This window comes from Rhinoraja longicauda, chromosome 2 (genome assembly GCF_053455715.1).
Source record: "Rhinoraja longicauda isolate Sanriku21f chromosome 2, sRhiLon1.1, whole genome shotgun sequence".
NCBI lineage: Eukaryota > Metazoa > Chordata > Chondrichthyes > Rajiformes > Arhynchobatidae > Rhinoraja > Rhinoraja longicauda.
The window spans coordinates 107177810-107196863 of record NC_135954.1 but is presented as its reverse complement, the minus strand read 5'-3'; the positions used below and the strand labels follow the sequence as shown (position 1 = coordinate 107196863).

The window sequence follows — 19054 nt, the reverse complement described above, 5'->3', positions numbered from 1 at the left end:
GTGCAGAGGATTCTGAAAACTCCACAATGGCCAAAACCAGGGGTCACAGTTTAAGAATAATGGGTAGGCCATTAAGGGCTGAGATGAGGAAAAACCTTTTCACCCAGAGCGTTGTGAATCTGTGGTATCTGTGGAGGCCAATTCAATGTATTTATTCAAGAGAGAGTTGGATTTAGCTCTTAGGGCTAATGGAGTCGAGATATGGCGAGAAAGCAGGAAAGGGGTACTGATTCTGGATGATCAGCCATGATCATATTGAATGGGGGTGCTGGCTCGAAGGGAAGGGCCGAATGGCCTACTCCTGCACCTATTTGCCACGTTTCCACGTTTTAAGGGCAATAAATGCTAGGCTTGCTAATGTTACTCATATAATTTCTAACGGCAGCCAACCCTTACGTTATCTTCACTCTCAAACAATGTGGTAAGCCTGGATTCTCTCAGGATTTGTGCTGACTGATCATTTCCTGGAAAAAACCGTCACGTCAGTATTTAACGACTAAAAAAGAACACACAGATGCGCCATCTGTTGTTCAAGTAGGGAATTGTATCTATAGGTTTTAACCATCAGATCGAAGTGCGTGGGCATCACCAGTAGGGGAAAAGAAGTTGGAGGAATCTTTTACACAAAGGATTATTAGGATACGAATGATATTTTAACATACGACAATTTGGCTACCGTAATACTACATTCTGCAAAGCTGAAGTCACTGAAAACTCTGATAACTGCCTCAAGTCCTGTTCATCCATTCTCTCTGTGGTTGCTTAATTTAAAACTTTTCATACTTTTAAAAAAAATGTCTTCAGGGCCTTGCTACTCCCGGAATGCATAATCTCTTTCAGCCAACCGACCCTGCAAGATATCCCTGCACCTCTGAATCTGACCTTTTGATCATTCTTGAATATAGGTGGCACGGTGGCGTAGCGGTAGAGCTACTGCCTTACAGCGCCAGAAATAGATAAATGTGCTGCTCTGTCAGGAAACTGGTACAATCCTTTAGTTCCCATTAGAGCTGGACCGGGAGTCTGGTGTGAACCCATGCTCCTTCTACTGTTGCGCTGGGAACCCATTGTCAAGCCCAGTTCTTCCTGCTGCTGTGCTGGAACCTAACACCTATCTCTGCCCTCCCCACTGCTGTGAAGCTGGCATGAATCCTTGCCCCTCTCCGTTGTTGCACACTGCTGGGCCTGGCAACTGGCATAAACCCCTGCCTCGCATTGGCACTAATGCCAGCAATGCCTTGTTCACGTCTCGGCGTGGGGAGGCTGCCCGGGTGGGAAGGAACGGATGGTGTGGCTGGTGAGACCTGGGGCTTGCAGCTCACCTGCTGGGCACAGTGAGGAGCAAGTAGGAATATTGATTTCTCTAACTTCTAACGCCTAGGCCTCCTCCATTGTCAGAGTGAGGCTAAACGCAAGTTGGAGGAACAGCATCTCGTATTTTGCTTGGGCAGCTTACAGCCCAGTGGTATGAATATTGACTTCTCTAACATCAAGTAACCCTGGAATTCCATCTCTCTCCATCCTTCCCCCACCCAAGCTGCACCAGCTTGTCGTTTGCACCTAACAAACAACTAACAATGGCCTGTTTCCTTTATCATCGTTACTTTTTTACATATCTTTAATTCATTTGTTCTCTATCTCTCCACATCACCATAGGTTCATAAATGATAGAAGCAGAATGAGACCATTTGGCCCAACAAGTCTAATCCACCATTCAATCATGGCTGATCTATCTCTCCCTCCTAACCCCATTCTCCTGCCTTCTCCCCATAACCTCTGACACCCGCACTAATCACGACTATCTATCTCTCCCTTACGACTGGAGGTCATAGCCTCATATTTAAAGGACGTTCTTTTAGGTAGGAGACGAGGAGAAATTTCTTTAGTCAGAGGTTGGTGAATCTGTGGAATGCTTTTGCCACAGAAGGCTGTGGAAGCCAAATCAGTGGATATTTTTAAGGCTGAGATAGATAGATTGTTGATTAATACAGAGGTTATGGGGAGAAGGCAGGAGAATAGGTTTTGGAGGGAGAGATAGATCAGCCATGATTGAATGGCGGAGTGGCCTAATTGATGGGCCGAATGGCTTAATTCGGCTCCTATCACATGATCTTATGACCTTACGACCCTATGAGCACTGGCACCCGTCTAACTAAGTGGGTTGTTGTAGACTTGATGGGCTAAATGGCCTAATTCTGCCCCTATAACTTATGACCTTTTGACCTTATGACCCAACACTGGCCTTGACAGAGCGGCTCCATACCAACCCATCGCTAACTCTTTGCCGCGGGCGTGCGGGCAGAGGGCAGGGTATGTACCTGTTTCCTGGCATATTAGCACACAGTCAAGCTGTTGTCTTTTTTTGAAACACAGTGAGATACACATACGTGTATGTGTGTGTTTGGAATGGAGGACCAAGGACATTATCGCACAACTGCTCCATGGGGCAGGGCTAAGTGGACCTGTGTATGCATTACAAATTGAATCGAGGAAGTTAAGTGAAGCAAAATAAGACATCATTGGTAAACCAAAAGTGAATGAAAAGGATTGAGGAATTTTACAGTTGGTCTGTAAAATATATTAAAAGTATTAACATTTTGAAAATAATTACTTTGAAAAAGTAAAAAGGGGACAAAATCAAGATCTACTCCTGCACCTATTGTCTATTGTCTATTGTCTATTGACCCTTGACACCCGTTCTAATCAAGAATATGTCTATCTCTGCCTTAAAGATATCCACTGACTTGACCTCCACAGCCCTCGGTGGGATGTAGGAAGGAGTAAAGGGCGGCACGGTGGCGCAGCGGTAGAGTTGCTGCCTTACAGCGAATGCAGCGCCGGAGACTCAGGTTCGATCCTGACTACGGGCGCCGTCTGTACGGAGTTTGTACGTTCTCCCCGGGACCTGCGTGGGTTTTCTCCGAGATCTTCGGTTTCCTCCCACACTCCAAAGACGTACAGGTTTGTAGGTTAATTGACTGGGTAAATGTAAAAATTGTCCCTAGTGTGTGTAGGATAGTGTTAATGTGCGGGGATCGCTGGGCGGGGCGGACTCGGTGGGCCGAGGGGCCTGTTTCCGCGCTGTATCTCTAAATCTAAAAGTCTAAAATCTAAAGCAAGGCCTGTCTACATAATAGGAAAATCTGGAAGGGGTATTGGCCTGAGAAATGCTTTAGATTATGTTGCTTTAGAACACTTTATTTGATTGCCAGCATGCTAGAGAAAATCTTCTGAATCTGCAAAACATGATCAGATCAGTAAGCACACCATCCAGTGGACAAAGTCAGGAACTGCATATAGAAAGGCTTTCACCACGTGGCTATATTTCTCTTCAGTTTCCTTAAAGACTTCTTTGGCTGGCTGTATTGGGATGTTAACACATCACTTCGAAGAAAATGAGAACATTAGGAAAACTATACCGAGGATATTTGCAGGACGCCTGGTGGGAATGTCACCCGCAGAGACAACTGAATGAACAAGCTGTTAAAATGTGAAACGTTTTTCTCTCAATCTGGCAACAGCAGTTGTGAGGAATGTCTTTGAGATCATGGAGAAAATAGCAGCAATACATCATGTGATAGTTTCAAATCTAAAAGCTGTTCTGCGCATACATGAGATACTTACGTTTGCTGGAACGTACCCGATCTTGCAAGTAAAATGGAGACAGATGTGGGGGTGCTGAATCCCATTTACAGTTCATTGGCCGGAGGTGAACCTGGAATGCATTTGTACTTATAATAATAATAATAATAATAAATAATAATAATAGATTTTATTTGTCATATGTAGGTTGGCATAGGATCAATGGTACAATGAAATGTATTTGACAAGACCACGGGTCAATAGACAATAGACAATAGACAATAGGTGCAGGAGGAGGCCATTCGGCCCTTCGAGCCAGCACCGCCATTCAATGTGATCATGGCTGATCATTCCCAATCAGTACCCCATTCCTGCCTTCTCCCCATACCCCCTGACTCCGCTATCCTTAAGAGCTCTATCTAGCTCTCTCTTGAATGCATTCAGAGACTTGGCCTCCACTGCCTTCTGAGGCAGAGAATTCCACAGATTCACAACTCTCTGACTGAAAAAGTTTTTCCTCATCTCAGGTCTAAATGGCCTACCCCTTATTCTTAAACTGTGGCCCCTTGTTCTGGACTCCCCCAAATTGGGAACATGTTTCCTGCCTCTAACGTGTCAGACCCCTTAATAATCTTATATGTTTCGATAAGATCCCCTCTCGTCCTTCTAAATTCCAGTGTATACAAGCCTAGTCGCTCTAGTCTTTCAACATATGACAGTCCCGGCATTCCGGGAATTAACCTAGTAAACCTATGCTGCACGCCCTCAATAATAAGAGGGTCATCTCAGCAGTAATATTCCAAGGATAAATAAGATTAAATAATGAGATTAGTAAGGTAAAAAGACAATATTAAAAATAGTTAAAAAGACAATATTAAAAAGTAATCAACATATATGATTTGAAATGTGTTTATGAGTTCAGAAGCATGATGGCCTAATGTTATAATGACTAGACTAGACTAGAATGACTAATGACTAGAATGACTTATTGCTTTGGGATTGGTGTTCAGCTGTGGTATGTAATAAGATCCTTCGATTTGCGTCCCAAGTTAACAATTTCATCATGCAAGGTAGGAATTGCATTGTTTCACTGTAGGCACGTGTGAAAATTGAACACTCTTTGGCATCTTGGCTGAGCTGACGTATAGTGCCAGTGTGGTTGGTCTTCAGACAGCAGTGTGAGTGCAGAGAATTAAAACAAATTCATGAAATCTTGAGGGGCATAAATAACATGGATGGTCATTCTTTTTCCCAGGGAAAGGGGAGTTTAAAACTAGAGGGCGGAGGTTTAAGGTGAAAAGGGAAAGATGAGGGGCAAGCTTGTCACGATGGATGAGTTACACAGAAACATAGAAAATAGGTGCAGGAGGAGGCCATTTTGCCCTTCGAGCCAGCACCGCCATTCATTGTGATCATGGCTGATCATCCACAATCAGCCTGCCTTCTCCCCATATCCCACGATTCCACTAGCCCCTAGAGCTCTATCTAACTCTCTTTTAAATTAATCCAGTGAATTGGCCTCCTCTGCCCTCTGTGGCAGAGAATTCCACAAATTCACAACTCTCTGGGTGAAAAAGTTTCTTCTCACCTCAGTTTTAAATGGCCTCCCCTTTATTCTCAGAATGTGGCCCCTGGTTCTGGACTCCCCCAACATTGGAATCATTTTTTCCTGCATCTAGCTTGTCCAGTCCTTTTATGATTTTATACTTCTCTTTAAGATCCCCTCTCATCCTTCTAAACTCCAGTGAATACAAGCCCAGTCATTCCAATCTTTCCTCATATGACAGTCCCGCCATCCCAGGAATTAACCTCGTGAACCTACGCTGCACTGCCTCAATAGCAAGGACGCCCTTCCTCAAATTAAGAGTTGTGCCAAACAGCCTGTTTCCATGCTGTATGGTGAGAATCATAAAGTCTTACAGCGTAGAAACAGGCCCTTCGGCCCAATTAGCCCACACCGGCCAACATGTCCCTTCTGCCCTAGTCCCACCTTGGCCCATATCCCTCTAAACCTGTCCTATTCATGTACCTGTCCAAATGTTTCTTAAATGTTACAATAGTACCTGCTTCAACTACTTCCTCCAGCAGCTCGTTCCATACACCCACTACCCATTGTGTGAAAATGTTACCCCTCAGATCCCTATTAAATCTTTCCCCCCCCCCCACCTTAAACCTACGTCCTCTAGTTCCCGATTCCCCTACCCTGGGCAAGAGACTCTGTGCATCTACCCGATCTATTCCTCTCATGATTTTGTACACCTCTATAAGATCACCCCTCATCCTCCTGCGCTCCAAGGAATAGAGCCCCAGCCTACTCAACCTCTCCCTGTAGCTCAGACCCTCGAGTCCTGGCAACATTCTCGGTTTTAAGCAATGCAAACTGTAACTAAAGTTTCTGTTCCATTTCCAGAGAAGAATGTCTTATTTTCTACCTCAATAATGAAATGCAGTGAACAGTGCAGTTGCTATATTTCAGGTAGACACAAAATGCTGGGATAACTCAGCGGGTCAGGCAGCATCTCGGGAGAGAAGGAATGGGTAACATTTCAGGTCGAGAGCCTTCAGCAATAGGTAAGAACAAAACCTCCCATAAGTGTACACGCCCTCTTATTGATGTGGTAATCTGTTAATTGCTGCAAGCCATTTAACCGTCAAAGCTGTTAATTGTTGTTGGAGACTTATCAAAAATGTCAAACTATATTTATATTCATATTTTCTGATTTTAACGTAACTAATATCCCTAACTCGGCATTTGCTGCAACTAATCGCGCCCACTCGTTCAGAGTAATTATAGGCATGTGAGCCTTCATGGATGGTCCTTTGCTATATGCTGCAGGTCTGTTCATCTCAGCCCACCGGCTACATATCTCCGCTGATTTCGCTGTTGTCACTTTCCGAGTTTCACTGCCATTGCTGGTCAAAGGGCACATCACGACCTTGAGAAGTCTGAAGAAGGATCTCGACCCGAAACGTCACCCATTCCCTCTCTCCGGAGATGCTGCCTGACCTGCTGAGTTACTCCAGCATTTTGTGAATACGACCTTGAGAAGTATCCTTTGTGTGAAAAAAGTTACCCCTCAAGTTCCTTTTAAATCTTTTAATTCGTTCCTTTTAGATCTTCGGTTTCTTCCCACACTCCAAAGACGTCCAGGCTTGTAGGCTAATTGGCTTGGTATTAATGTAAATTGGGTGGCACGGTGGCGCAGCGGTAGAGTTGCTGCCTTACAGCGAATGTAGCGCCGGAGACCCGAGTTCGATCTCGACTACGGGCGCTCTCTGTACGGAGTTTGTACGTTCTCCCCGTGACCTGCGTGGGTTTTCTCCAAGATCTTCAGTTTCTTTTCACACTCCAAAGACGTACAGGTTTGTAGGTTAATTGGCTGGGCAAAAGTAAAAAATGTCCCTAGTGTGTGTAGGATAGTGTTAATGTGCGGGGATCGCTGGTCGGCGCGGACTCGGTGGGCCGAAGGGCCTGTTTCCGCGCTGTATCTCTAAACTAAATTAAACTAAACTAAACTAAACTAAACTAAACTAAACTATTTCTGAGGCTACGACCTCTGATAGGCTCTTGAACATGCACTATTGAGGAGTGAGCAGGGGGAAACATATAAAATTATAAAAGGACTGGACAAGCTAGATGCAGGAAATATGTTCCTAATGTTGGGGGAGTCCAGAACCAGGGGCCACAGTCTTAGAATAAAGGGGAGGCCATTTAAAACTGAGGTGAGAAGGAACTTTTTCACCCAGAGTTGTGAATTTGTGGAATTCTCTGCCACAGAGGGCAGTGGATGCCAAATCACTGGATGGATTTAAGAAAGAGTTTGATAGAGCTCTAGGGGCTGGTGGAACCAAGGGATATGGGGAGAAGGCAGGCACGGGTTACTGATTGCGGATGATCAGCCATGATCACAATGAATGGCGGTGCTGGCTCAAAGGGCCGAATGGCCTCCTCCTGCACCTACTTTCCATGTTTCTATGATTTGTGGTCTAGCTTTATCTGCTTCATTCTCCCTCGATTGCTCACCTTTTCTACTGGAGAAAGGACACAGAATGCTGGAGTAACTCAACTGGTCAGGTGGCATCCTTGGAAAACATGGGTGGGGGACGGTTCGGGTTGGGGCCCTTCTTCAGACTTTTCCACTGGATACTTCTTTGCCAAAAAAGGAGATTTCGCAATAGGCCATCATACAATTGGCACCAGTCATTTCGCTACCACCAGCCTGCCTTTTATGCTACTGATTCAAAACAGAATGCACTTAAGTCTACAGAGTACCCAATTTAAATTTTTTATTTTTTTTTAGATTTAGAGATACAGCGCGGAAACAGGCCCCTTCGGCCCACCAAGTCCGCGCCGCCCAGCGATCCCCGCACATTAACACTATCCTACAATTACCAGTCAATTACCGGCCAATTACCAGTCAACACTACCCAGTCAATTAACCTACATACTTGTACATCTTTGGAGTGTGGGAGGAAACCGAAGATCTCGGAGAAAACCCACGCAGGTCACGGAGAGAACGTACAAACTCCATACAGACGGCGCCCGTAGTCAGGATCGAACCTGAGGCTCCGGCGCTGCATTCGCTGTAAGGCAGCAACTCTACCGCTGCGCCACCGTGCCGCAATTCTTGCCAACTGGCCCTGACTTAAGCTCTGCTAAATTCTCAAAGAGATGTCTGTCTGGAGTTTGTACGCCCTCCCCGTGACCTGCGTGGGTTTTCTCCGAGATCTTCAGTTTCCTCCCACACGCCAAAGTTGTACAGGTTTGAAGGTTAATTGGCTTGGTATAAGTGTAAATTGTCCCTAGTGTGTGTAGGATAGCGCTAGTGTGCGGGGATCGCTGGTCGGCGTGGACTCGGTGGGCCGAAGGAATTGTTTTAGTGCTGTATCTCTAAACTAAACTAAACTAAAAATCTATTTTGTTTTCTGAGAATGAAGTATGAGACAATTTAGCCCTCCCCCCCCCCCCCCCCGAGAACAAGTATTTAAGCAATTGTTGGCAGGCATCAGTGATTTTTGTACAATGATTTCATCCTCAACATCCACATGCTGTGCAATGGGTCCAAAGTTACACATGGGAGAGGTGCCGTTGGGGTCAGGGCTATCTTATCATTCAGTAACCACATAAACAGAGGCAGAGTGGACCTAAGCTGCAGAGTGCTTGCGTACGTGATTGTGTCCACATGCCCCTGTTGTGGATTCTTGCCCACACAGGGGATTGATCTCCACAAAAAGCGGACAAGTGGTCACAGCACAGCCAAACACACTAACGGTAAGGTGGTGAGGATATCACTTTTCTAAATGCCTGTCTGTATATTAGAAACATAGAAACACAGAAAATAGGCACAGGAGTAGGCCATTCGGCCCTTCGAGCCAGCAATTCGAGCCATTCAATATGATCATGGCTGATCGTCCAGAATCAGTAACCCCGTTTCTGCTTTCTGGGTGTCGTGGTGCACCAGTCATTGAAAGTAGGCATGCAGGTGCAGCAGGCAGTGAAGAAAGCGAATGGTATGTTGGCATTCATAGCGAGGGGATTTGAGTATAGGAGCAGGGAGGTTGTACAGCTGCAGTTGTACAGGGCATTGGTGAGACCACACCTGGAGTATTGCGTACAGTTTTGGTCTCCTAATCTGAGGAAAGACATTCTTGCCATTAAAGGGAGTACAGAGAAGGGTCACCAGATTGATTCCTGGGATGGCAGGACTTTCATATGAAGAAAGACTGGATATACTCGGCTTGTACTCGCTGGAATTTAGAAGATTGAGGGGGGATCTTATAGAAACGTACAAAATTCTTAAGGGGTTGGACAGGCTAGATGCAGGAAGATTGTTCCCGATGTTGGGGAAGTCCAGAACAAGGGGTCACAGTTTAAGGATAAGGGGGAAGTCTTTTAGGACCGAGATGAGAACGTTTTTTTTCACACAGAGAGTGGTGAATCTGTGGAATTCTCTGTCACAGAAGGCAGTTGAGGCCAGTTCATTGGCTATATTTAAGAGGGAGTTAGATGTGGGCCTTGTGGCTAAAGGGATCAGGGGGTATGGAGAGAAGGCAGGTACGGGATACTGAGTTGGATGATCAGCCATGATCATATTGAATGGCGGTGGAGGCTCGAAGGGCCGAATGGCCTACTCCTGCACCTATTGTCTATGTTTCTATGTTTCTCTGTTTCCTCGTGTCCCTTGATCTCGTTAGCCCTAAGAGCTCTATCTAACTCTCTCTTGAAAACATCCAGTGAATTGGTCTCCACTGCCTTCTGCGGCAGAGAATTCCACAAGATAATTGTTGCCCTTTTCTTGACTTCTATAATACTAATTGAAGCAGAAGTACTCCTACTGCGACCATTGGATGTTTGGATCCACTGGATGTTGGGGTCCGCAGGTCTATAGTTCCCCAAAAAATGGCACCACATTGAAATAAAAGTGCTGGCAAGTCGTATTATAGCTGCATAAAGGTTTGGTTAGGTCACATTTCAATGGTTCAATGGTTCTTTATTCTCACATGTACTGAGTGAGGTACAGTGAAATTCTTTATTTTATATCCGGTTCAGTAAAGTATTACAATACCTAAGCTCGATCTTAGATTACTCTTAGATAAATAGAAGAGACAGGGAACAAAAAGGATTCGCAACAATTATCTCCACATACAGTTGTTCTGTAAATGTGACATTTGAAATCAGAGTGGAAAAGTAGCCGAGGACAATATATGGTGATTGACCTGAAATTCTAACTCTGTTCATTAAAATAAACTTCTGAACATTTACAGCATATTGTTGTTTACGATATTGGCATATGAATGACACCGTTTACCTGTGTGGAGAGTAAATAACCCTGACACCCATTCTAATCAAGAACTTAGACACAAAAGGCTGGAGTAACTCAACGGGCCAGGCCGCGTCTCGGGAGAGAAGGAACGGGTGACGTTCCGGGCAGGGCCGTTTTTACAGCATTATGGGCCCCCGGGCAAAGCAGTGTACTGGGGCCCCTACCGTTACTCTCCCCCACCCCCCTTTCCCTACCAGCCCCCCCCCCCTGTCGTGCCGGCGAAAAGCACTTACCGAAAAGCACTTAGCGATGGACTTAGGGTGCTACATTGTTGCGAAAAGCACTTACAGATCGCTGTGGGAAGCACTTAGTGACCTGAAAATGTTGCGAAAATAGCACTTATTGAACCTACATTTTTAAAGTAGTATTTATTTATTGCAAGTCACTTAACATACACAGATCAGCATGGGGCCCCTATGCTCGTGGGCCCCCGGGCAAGTGCCCATCATGCCCATGCGTTAAGACGGCCCTGGTTCCGGGTCGAGACCTTCTTCAGTCGGAAAAAGGGTCTTGATCCGAAACACCACCCATTCCTTCTCTCCCGAGATGCTGCCTGACCCGCTGAGTAACTCCAGCCTTTTGTGTCTACCTTCGATTTAGACCGGCATCTGCAGTTTATTTGCTACTAATCAAGAACCTGTTTATCACTGCCTTAAAAATATCCACTGACTTGGCCTCCACAGCCCTCTGGGGCAATGAGTTCCACAGATTAACTACCCTCTGACTAAAGAAGTTCCTCCTCACCTCCTTTTCTACAAGAGTGCCCTTTAGTTCTTTAATTTAATTCTTTCATTCTGAGGCTCTGACCCCTGGTCCTAGACTCTCCCACCAGTGGAAACGCCAGCGCTCATTTGCTTCCAAGATGTTCCTGATGCTGGTAAGATCTTAAGTATCAGCCGTAGTTATTTCAGGAAGGTGATATTAAATCCTGTTAAAGTACATTAAGGTACGAAAAGATCACAATATGAAAGCAGGTCATACAGTGCTTGATATTGCAGAGATCATAGAAACATATAAACATAGAAAATAGGTGCAGGAGTAGGCCATTCGGCCCTTCGAGCCTGCACTGCCATTCAATATGATCATGGCTGATCATCCAACTCAGTATCCTGTACCTGCCTTCTCTCCATACCCCCTGATCCCTTTAGCCACAAGGGCCACATCAAACTCCCTCTTAAATATAGCCAATGAACTGGCCTCAACTACCTTCTGTGGCAAAACTTTCTCATCTCGGTCCTAAAAGACCTCCCCCTTATCCTTAAACTGTGACCCCTTGTTCTGGACTTCCCCAACATCGGGAACAATCTTCCTGCATCTAGCCTGTTCAACCCCTTAAGAATTTTGTAAGTTTCTATAAGATCCCCCCTCAATCTTCTAAATTCCAGCGAGTACAAGCCGAGTCTATCCAGTCTTTCTTCAATCAGAAAAGATGACCAATGAATGCTGACTTCAACCGTGCCAGAAATAGATGAAGAGATGAGGAATTATTCCATCAAAATAAAATATTAATAATCTGAATGTAAAAATACTTTGATGCCTTTGAACCTTGATTGCTCCTTTGTGACGAGCAATACTACCTTATGCCAAAATCTATGTGTGGTCTGATACTAATAACTTATAAATTATCTCCATAAGAATTAATTACTATTTTTATGAGTACTGATTCCAGACTCACGTTATCTAACAGTTGTTTCAACATAAGAAAATTTTAAATTGGAGGAAGAATATGTGAACCTACTCTGCAATTCATCAAGTAGTATAAGACAATAACTGCAGATGCTGGTACAAATCGAAGGTATTTATTCACAAAAAGCTGGAGTAACTCAGCGGGTCAGAGGGTAGTTAATCTATGGAACTCATTGCCACAGAGGGCTGTGGAGGCCGAGTCAGTGGATATTTGTAAGGCAGAGGTGGACAAGTTCTTGATTAGAACGGGTGTCAAGGGTTATGGGGAGAAGGCAGGAGAATGGGATTAGGTGGCAGACATCAGGCATGATTGAATGGCGGAGTGGACTCGATGGGCCGAATGGCCTAATTCTACTCCTATAACCAGTGAACTTGCGTGTAGTTTTGCCTGACCAAGAAGTACCTGCATTTGTACGGGGACTGGGTAATTAGGTGGTTTTGGTGGACACCCTCTTTCCGATCAGCGACCATCATGGAAACTCTGAGTGGGAAGGAACTGCAGATGCTGGTTTAAGCAGAAGAAAGGCGCAAAATGCTGGAGTAACTCAGCGGGACAGGCAGCATTTCCGGAGAGCAGGAATGGGTGACGTTACGGGTCGAGAGCCTTCTTCAGACTGGGTTGTTGTGAACAGGTGGGACTGTGGAGTTGAGGTTTCATTCAGATCGGCCATGGTCTCATTAACCTGCAGAGCAAGCTGAGGGCTGGAGTGACTCTCTCTTAATTTTTCATCTTGAAGAAAGATGGGGGGGTGGAACGGGGGGGGGGGGGGGTGGGGGGGGGGGGGGTGTGGAGAGAGATTTATCCAGAGATGTCCCGAGATGCTGCCTGTCCCGTTGGGTTGTTCCAGCATTTTGTGTCTATGTATGGAAATTCTGAGTCTGTTCTCCTTATTCACTGGTTCTATGTATCGGAATGTCTTGGTACAATGCCAGACATGCCAAACAGCTTCCTTTTGTTATTTGGATCTGACTGTTGGGGATGACAGATGGTCTTGTGCTCTGTGGCAGATCTTGTGGTTTTGGGCCCTGTACTATGTTGCCCGTCTCCTTCCTCACGTGAATTGTTCATTCTGCGTGAAGGTAAGTGTCCATCCCAGCAAGGAGGGCGCCTGCCGGCACCCAGACCATTGCAATCAAAACCAAGGTGTGAGAAACCGATTGACCCTCTAACCAAGCCCATCCCTCCATGATGAGCGTTTGTCGGCACTGGGCCTGGACTCGCTGGAATTTAGAAGGATGAGGGGGGACCTCATTGAAACGCACAGAATAATGAAAGGCTTGGATGGAGTGGATGTGGAGAGGATGTTTCCACTGGTGGGAGAGTCTCGGACCAGAAGTCACAGCCTCAGACATTCATTTAGGAAGGAGATGAGGAGAAGTTTCTTTAGTCAGAGGGTGGTGAATCTGTGAAATTCTTTGCCGCAGAGGGCCTTGGAGGCCAAGTCAGTGGATATTTTTAAGGCAGAGATAGATAGATTCTTGATTAGTACGGGCGTCATTATTGTCTATACTAGGTTAATTCCCGGAATGGCGGGACTGTCAAATGTTAAAAGACTGGAGCGACTCGGCTTGTATACATTGGAATTTAGAAGGATGAGAGGAGATCTTATCGAAACGTATAAGATTAGTAAGGGGTTGGACACGTTAGAGGCAGGAAACATGTTCCCAATGTTGGGGGAGTCCAGAACAAGGGGCCACAGTTTAAGAATAAGGGGTTGGCCATTTAGAACTGAGATGAGGAAAAGCCTTTTCAGTCAGAGAGTTGTAAATCTGTGGAATTCTCTGCCTCAGAAGGCAGTGGAGGCCAATTCTCTGAATGCATTCAAGAGAGAGCTAGATAGAGCTCTTAAGGATAGCGGAGTCAGGGGGTATGGGGAGAAGGCAGGAACGGGGTACTGATTGAGAATGATAAGCCATGATCACATTGAATGGCGGTGCTGGCTCAAAGGGCCGAATGGCCTCCTCCTGCACCTATTGTCTATTGTATATTGTCTATTGTCTGTTGTCTATTGTCAGCGGTTATGGGGAGAAGGCAGGAGAATGGGGTTAGGAGGGAGAGATAGATCAGCCATGATTGAATGGCAGAGTAGACTTGGCCGAACGGCCTAATTCTACTCTTATCACATGATCTTGTGACCTTATGACTATGAGCACTGGCACCCATCCAACTGTGAGTGGTCGTAGATAGACACAAAAAGCTGGAGTAACTCAGCGAGTCAAATAGCATCTCTGGAGAAAAGGAATAGGTGACGTTTCGGCTCGACACCCTTCTACGATTGCCCAGGTATACCCTTGGTGCAAAGGAAATTTAAGGTGAGGAGGGAGAGATTTTATAGGTACCTGAGGGGTATCCTTTTACACAAAGGGTGGTGGGTGTATGGAACAAGCTGCTGGAGGAGGTAGTTGAGGCAGGGACCATCATAACATCAGTCGTCTTGTCGAGTCTTATTGTCTATACTAGTTCTCACCTAGGCCACAGCTGACAATGGCCCGTTTCTATTACCATCGTTACTTTTTTGCTTATCTTTCATTCATTTGTTCTATATCTCTCTACTACCACCATTTATTTCTCTCGTTTCCCTTTCCCCTGACTCTCAGTCTGAAGAAGGGTCTTGATCCAAAACGTCACCCATTCCTTCACTCCAGAGATGCTGCCTGCTTTACTCCAGCTTTTTATGTCTTTCTTCCAGCATCTGCAGTTCCTGCTCATGCATCATACCATTTAAAAGACATTTGGACAGGTACATTGATAGGATAAGATAGGTTTAGAGGATTATGGGTCAGGGTGGGGCTAGTGTAGATGGGACGTGTTGGTCAGCATGGGGAAATTGGACCAAAGGACCTGTTTCCAAGCTTTATGATTCTACGAAAGATAAATAAATTGAGCTGTTTAGTACATTGCCAATGTTATAATAAAAGTTGCTAGTTGTGCCATCAGCTTACATTAAACCACCACAGGATTAGAGTACTTACTGACAATTCAGGTCAAGAAGTCATACAACATGGAAACAGGCTCTTTAGCTCAATTTGATCATGCCTACCAGGATGCCCCACCTAAGCTAATCCAATTTGCTCACATTTGGCCCATATCCCTCTAAACTTCTCCTATCAATACACCTGTCCAAGTGTCTTTTAAATGCTGCCTTAGTGTCTGCCTCAGATACCTCCTCTGACAGCTCGTTCCATGTACCCTGCACCCTCTGAGTGAAAAAGTTGCCCCTCAGATTCCTACAAAGATCTTGCCCCCTTTAACCTTAAACCTGTGACCTCTTGTTCTTGATTACCAGACCCTGGGCAAAAGACTCTGCTTTAACCCCCCCCCCCATCAGAACTGGAAGCAGGGCGTGGAGGGACTTACTACTGACATCACTGAACAAGGGTATCAGCGAGCTTGAGTCAATCACTGTGTGATAATGGAAGCACAGCATTCCATATAACCATATAACCATATAACAACTACAGCATGGAAACAGGCCTGTCCGGCCCTACCAGTCCACGCCGACCATTCTCTCTGACCTAGTCTCATCTACCTGCACTCAGACCATAACCCTCTAATCCCCTCCTATCCATATACCTATCCAATTTACTCTTAAATAATAAAATCGAGCCAGCCTCCACCACTTCCACCGGAAGCTCATTCCATACAGCCACCACCCTCTGAGTAAAGAAGTTCCCCCTCATGTTACCCCTAAACCTTTGTCCCTCAATTCTGAAGCTACGTCCCCTTGTTGGAATCTTCCCCACTCTCAAAGGGAAAAGCCTACCCACGTCAACTCTGTCCGTCCCTCTCAAAATTTTAAATTCCAAGCATGGTGCAATGGGTTAGATAAATCAAGAAAGTAGAACAAGGATTTTGGAAAGCAGTATTTGTTGGTTATGATACTGCTGTTCAACCTCGGTTAATCTCGATCAGTTGCTGTGTCAATGACATTTCTTTTATCTTGATGAGAAGAGTCTGAACCTTTGGTAATTATTTCCCAATGTTCTGTTCTGTGCACATCTACACTGATAACGAAACCACCCATATCAGCTAAGGAGGATTGGGAAGATATTTAGCAAACTAAACAAAAAATCTATTAATCATTTCCAGAATATCATCAGAACCATTCTAAGTGAATCTCGCAGCATCAGTTTCCAATGTTTAATCAGACCTTCTACTTCTTCACGTACTGTAGGTGGCTGGAACAAGGCAGAGTAGTATAAGAAAATAACTGCAGATGCTGGTACAAATCGAAGGTATTTATTTCACAAAATGCTGGAGTAACTCAGCAGGTCAGGCAGCATCTCAGGAGAGAAGGAATGGGCAACGTTTCGGGTCGAGACCCTTCTTCAGACTGATGTTAGGTGGGCGGGACAAAGGAAGGATATAGGTGGAGACGGGAAGATACAGGGAGAACTATCTAAAGTTGGAGAAGTCAATGTTCATACCGCTGGGCTGCAAGCTGCCCAAGCGGAATATGAGGTGCTGTTCCTCCAATTTCCGGTGTGCCTCACTATGGCACTGGAGGAGGCCCATGACAGAAAGGTCAGACAGGGAGTGGGAGGGGGAGTTGAAATGCTCAGCCACCGGGAGATCAGGTTGGTTGAGGCGGACTGAGCGAAGGTGTTGAGCAAAACGATCGCCGAGCCTGCGTTTGGTTTCGCCGACATAAATAAGTTGACATCTAGAGCAGCGGATACAATAGATGAGGTTGGAGGAGGTGCAGGTGAACCTCTGAAACATATAAGATAATTAGGGGATTGGACACATTAGAGGCAGGAAACATGTTCCCAATGTTGGGGGAGTCCAGAACAAGGGGCCACAGTTTAAGAATAAGGGGTAGGCCATTTAGAACGGAGATGAGGAAGAACTTTTTCAGTCAGAGAGTGGTGAAGGTGTGGAATTCTCTGCCTCAGAAGGCCATTCAATGTGACCCGAAACGTCACCCATTCCTTCTCTCCAGAGATGCTTCCTGTCCCACTGAGTTACTCCAGCCTTTAGTGTCTATCTTTGGTTTAGACCAGCAGCTGCAATTCCTTCGTGCACTGCTCCAACGGCAGTCCGTGGTGCCGAGCCTGTCCACCAGGAGCAGTCCTGGCTCACCCACCACGGCGCCAAGCAGCCCGTCCTTGAGAGGGATGCCGCGAGCCCCAAGGGTTTCAACCTGAAACGTCACCCATTCCGTCTCTCCACAGACGCTGCCTGTCCCGACGAGTTACTCCAGCACTTTGTGTCTATCTTCGATTTGTACCCTTACATGTCCTTTGTACCCTTCCATGTCTCGTTTCCCTCTCTCCTGCCCCTCAGTCTGAAGAAGGGTCTCGACCCGAAACGTCACCCATTCCTTCTCTCCTGAGAAACTGCCAGTCCCGCTGAATTACTCCAACATTTTGTGTCTATCTACAGGTACGAATGTCATGTCTGAGGGGCATTGGGAGACCAGGTGGGCTTTTGTGGTTATCATCTTGATGGTGGCACAGCTTTAGAGTTGCTGCCATTACAGTGCCAGAGACCTGGGTTCGATCCTGACTATGGGTGTTGTCTGTACGGAGTTTATACGTATTCCCCGTAACTGTGTGGGTTTTCTCCAGGTGCTCCGGTTTCCTCCCATACTCCAAAGATGTACAGGTTTGTAGGTTAATTGGCTTTGCTAAAAATAATAAATTGTCCCTAGTGTGTGTAGGATAATGGTGGTGAATGGAGATCGCTGGTCGGCAGGGAGTCAGTGGGCCGAAGGGCCTGATTCCGCTTTGTATCTCTGTACTGAGTTGCTTTTTTTTAAGGTTACAGATTATCAACTGAACTTAAATTCCATAGCTGCCGCTGTGGTATTGATCTCAAGTTTCGGATTTTGACAGATAAGGTTTTCTTGGCTCACTAGGCCAGTAGCTCAATTGCTTTGCCAAAACCTTACACACACTGCAGCTAACTACTCTGCTTCTGTTGTTAGTGGAGGTCAGCTTATCAAGATGTGAGATAGAGAGAAAACATCAACAGGAAATGACTGACATTCTTTTTGAAAATCTGTTAAAACTCATCTGTGACAATAACAAACTGTGACAGTCTAAAGAATCACAATTGCAAGATTGAGGAATTTATATATATATATATATACACACACATACACACACACACACACACACACACACACACACACACACACACACACACACACACACACACACACACACACACACACACACACATATATAAATAACCCTGTCTGAAGAAGGGTCTCGACCCAAAACGTCACCCATTCCTACTCTCCAGAAATGCTGCCTGTCCCGCTGAATTACTCCAGCAGATAGACACAAAATGCTGGAGTAACTCAGTGGGTCAGGCAGCATCTCTGGAGAGAAGAAATGGGTGACGTTTTGTGTCGATACCCTTCTTCAGACTGATCTATATATCTATATATCTACACACACACACACACACACACACACACACACACACACACACACACACACACACACACACACATATATATATATACACACACATGTACATATAGTATACTGTATTCTAATAATGTAGACTGTCCTCCCTTTCCCCCCCAGCAGGTTTGCTTGTAGCATCAATGTTTTTACTAACCAAAGGAAGCAAAGGAAGCTGTAAAGAATGACCCTTGAGCAGATTGTGTAGTTCTGACCTTATATGGAAACAATTTCACTGCTCGATGATGGAGTGTTATGCATATTCTGTGCCAGAAAAGCGTTTTTGTGTGCGTGGTCGTACTCCCAGAGTACAGACTGCCGCCACAGTGAGACATATTTTGTTCATTTGTTCTGTTCTATTTTGGATTCAGTGCTTGGAAATGGTTTCCAGTCAGCGTGGATATCAGCTATTAATCATAGTTTAATCCCAATTGTTTTTCTTTTCAATAGCCTTTGCAAGCGTGTAACGTTCATTCGTACTCGCTGGATCGCTGGTGAGATTGTTCTACAAATTGCATACTCCTTTTTTGTTCTGCGGAGTTCGC

General features: G+C 45.4%; 1 protein-coding gene across 1 annotated transcript in view; it reads left to right on the top strand.

Annotated features, from left to right (window-relative positions):
• Positions 1-8711: 8711 nt before the first annotated feature.
• LOC144607178 (integrin beta-1-like) overlaps positions 8712-19054 on the top strand; it is an 85480-nt gene continuing 75137 nt past the window's right edge. Inside the window, exon 1 of the mRNA XM_078423851.1 lies at positions 8712-8854. The gene's annotated coding sequence lies outside the window, so the exon portion shown is untranslated. The remainder of the gene's footprint in view (positions 8855-19054) is intronic.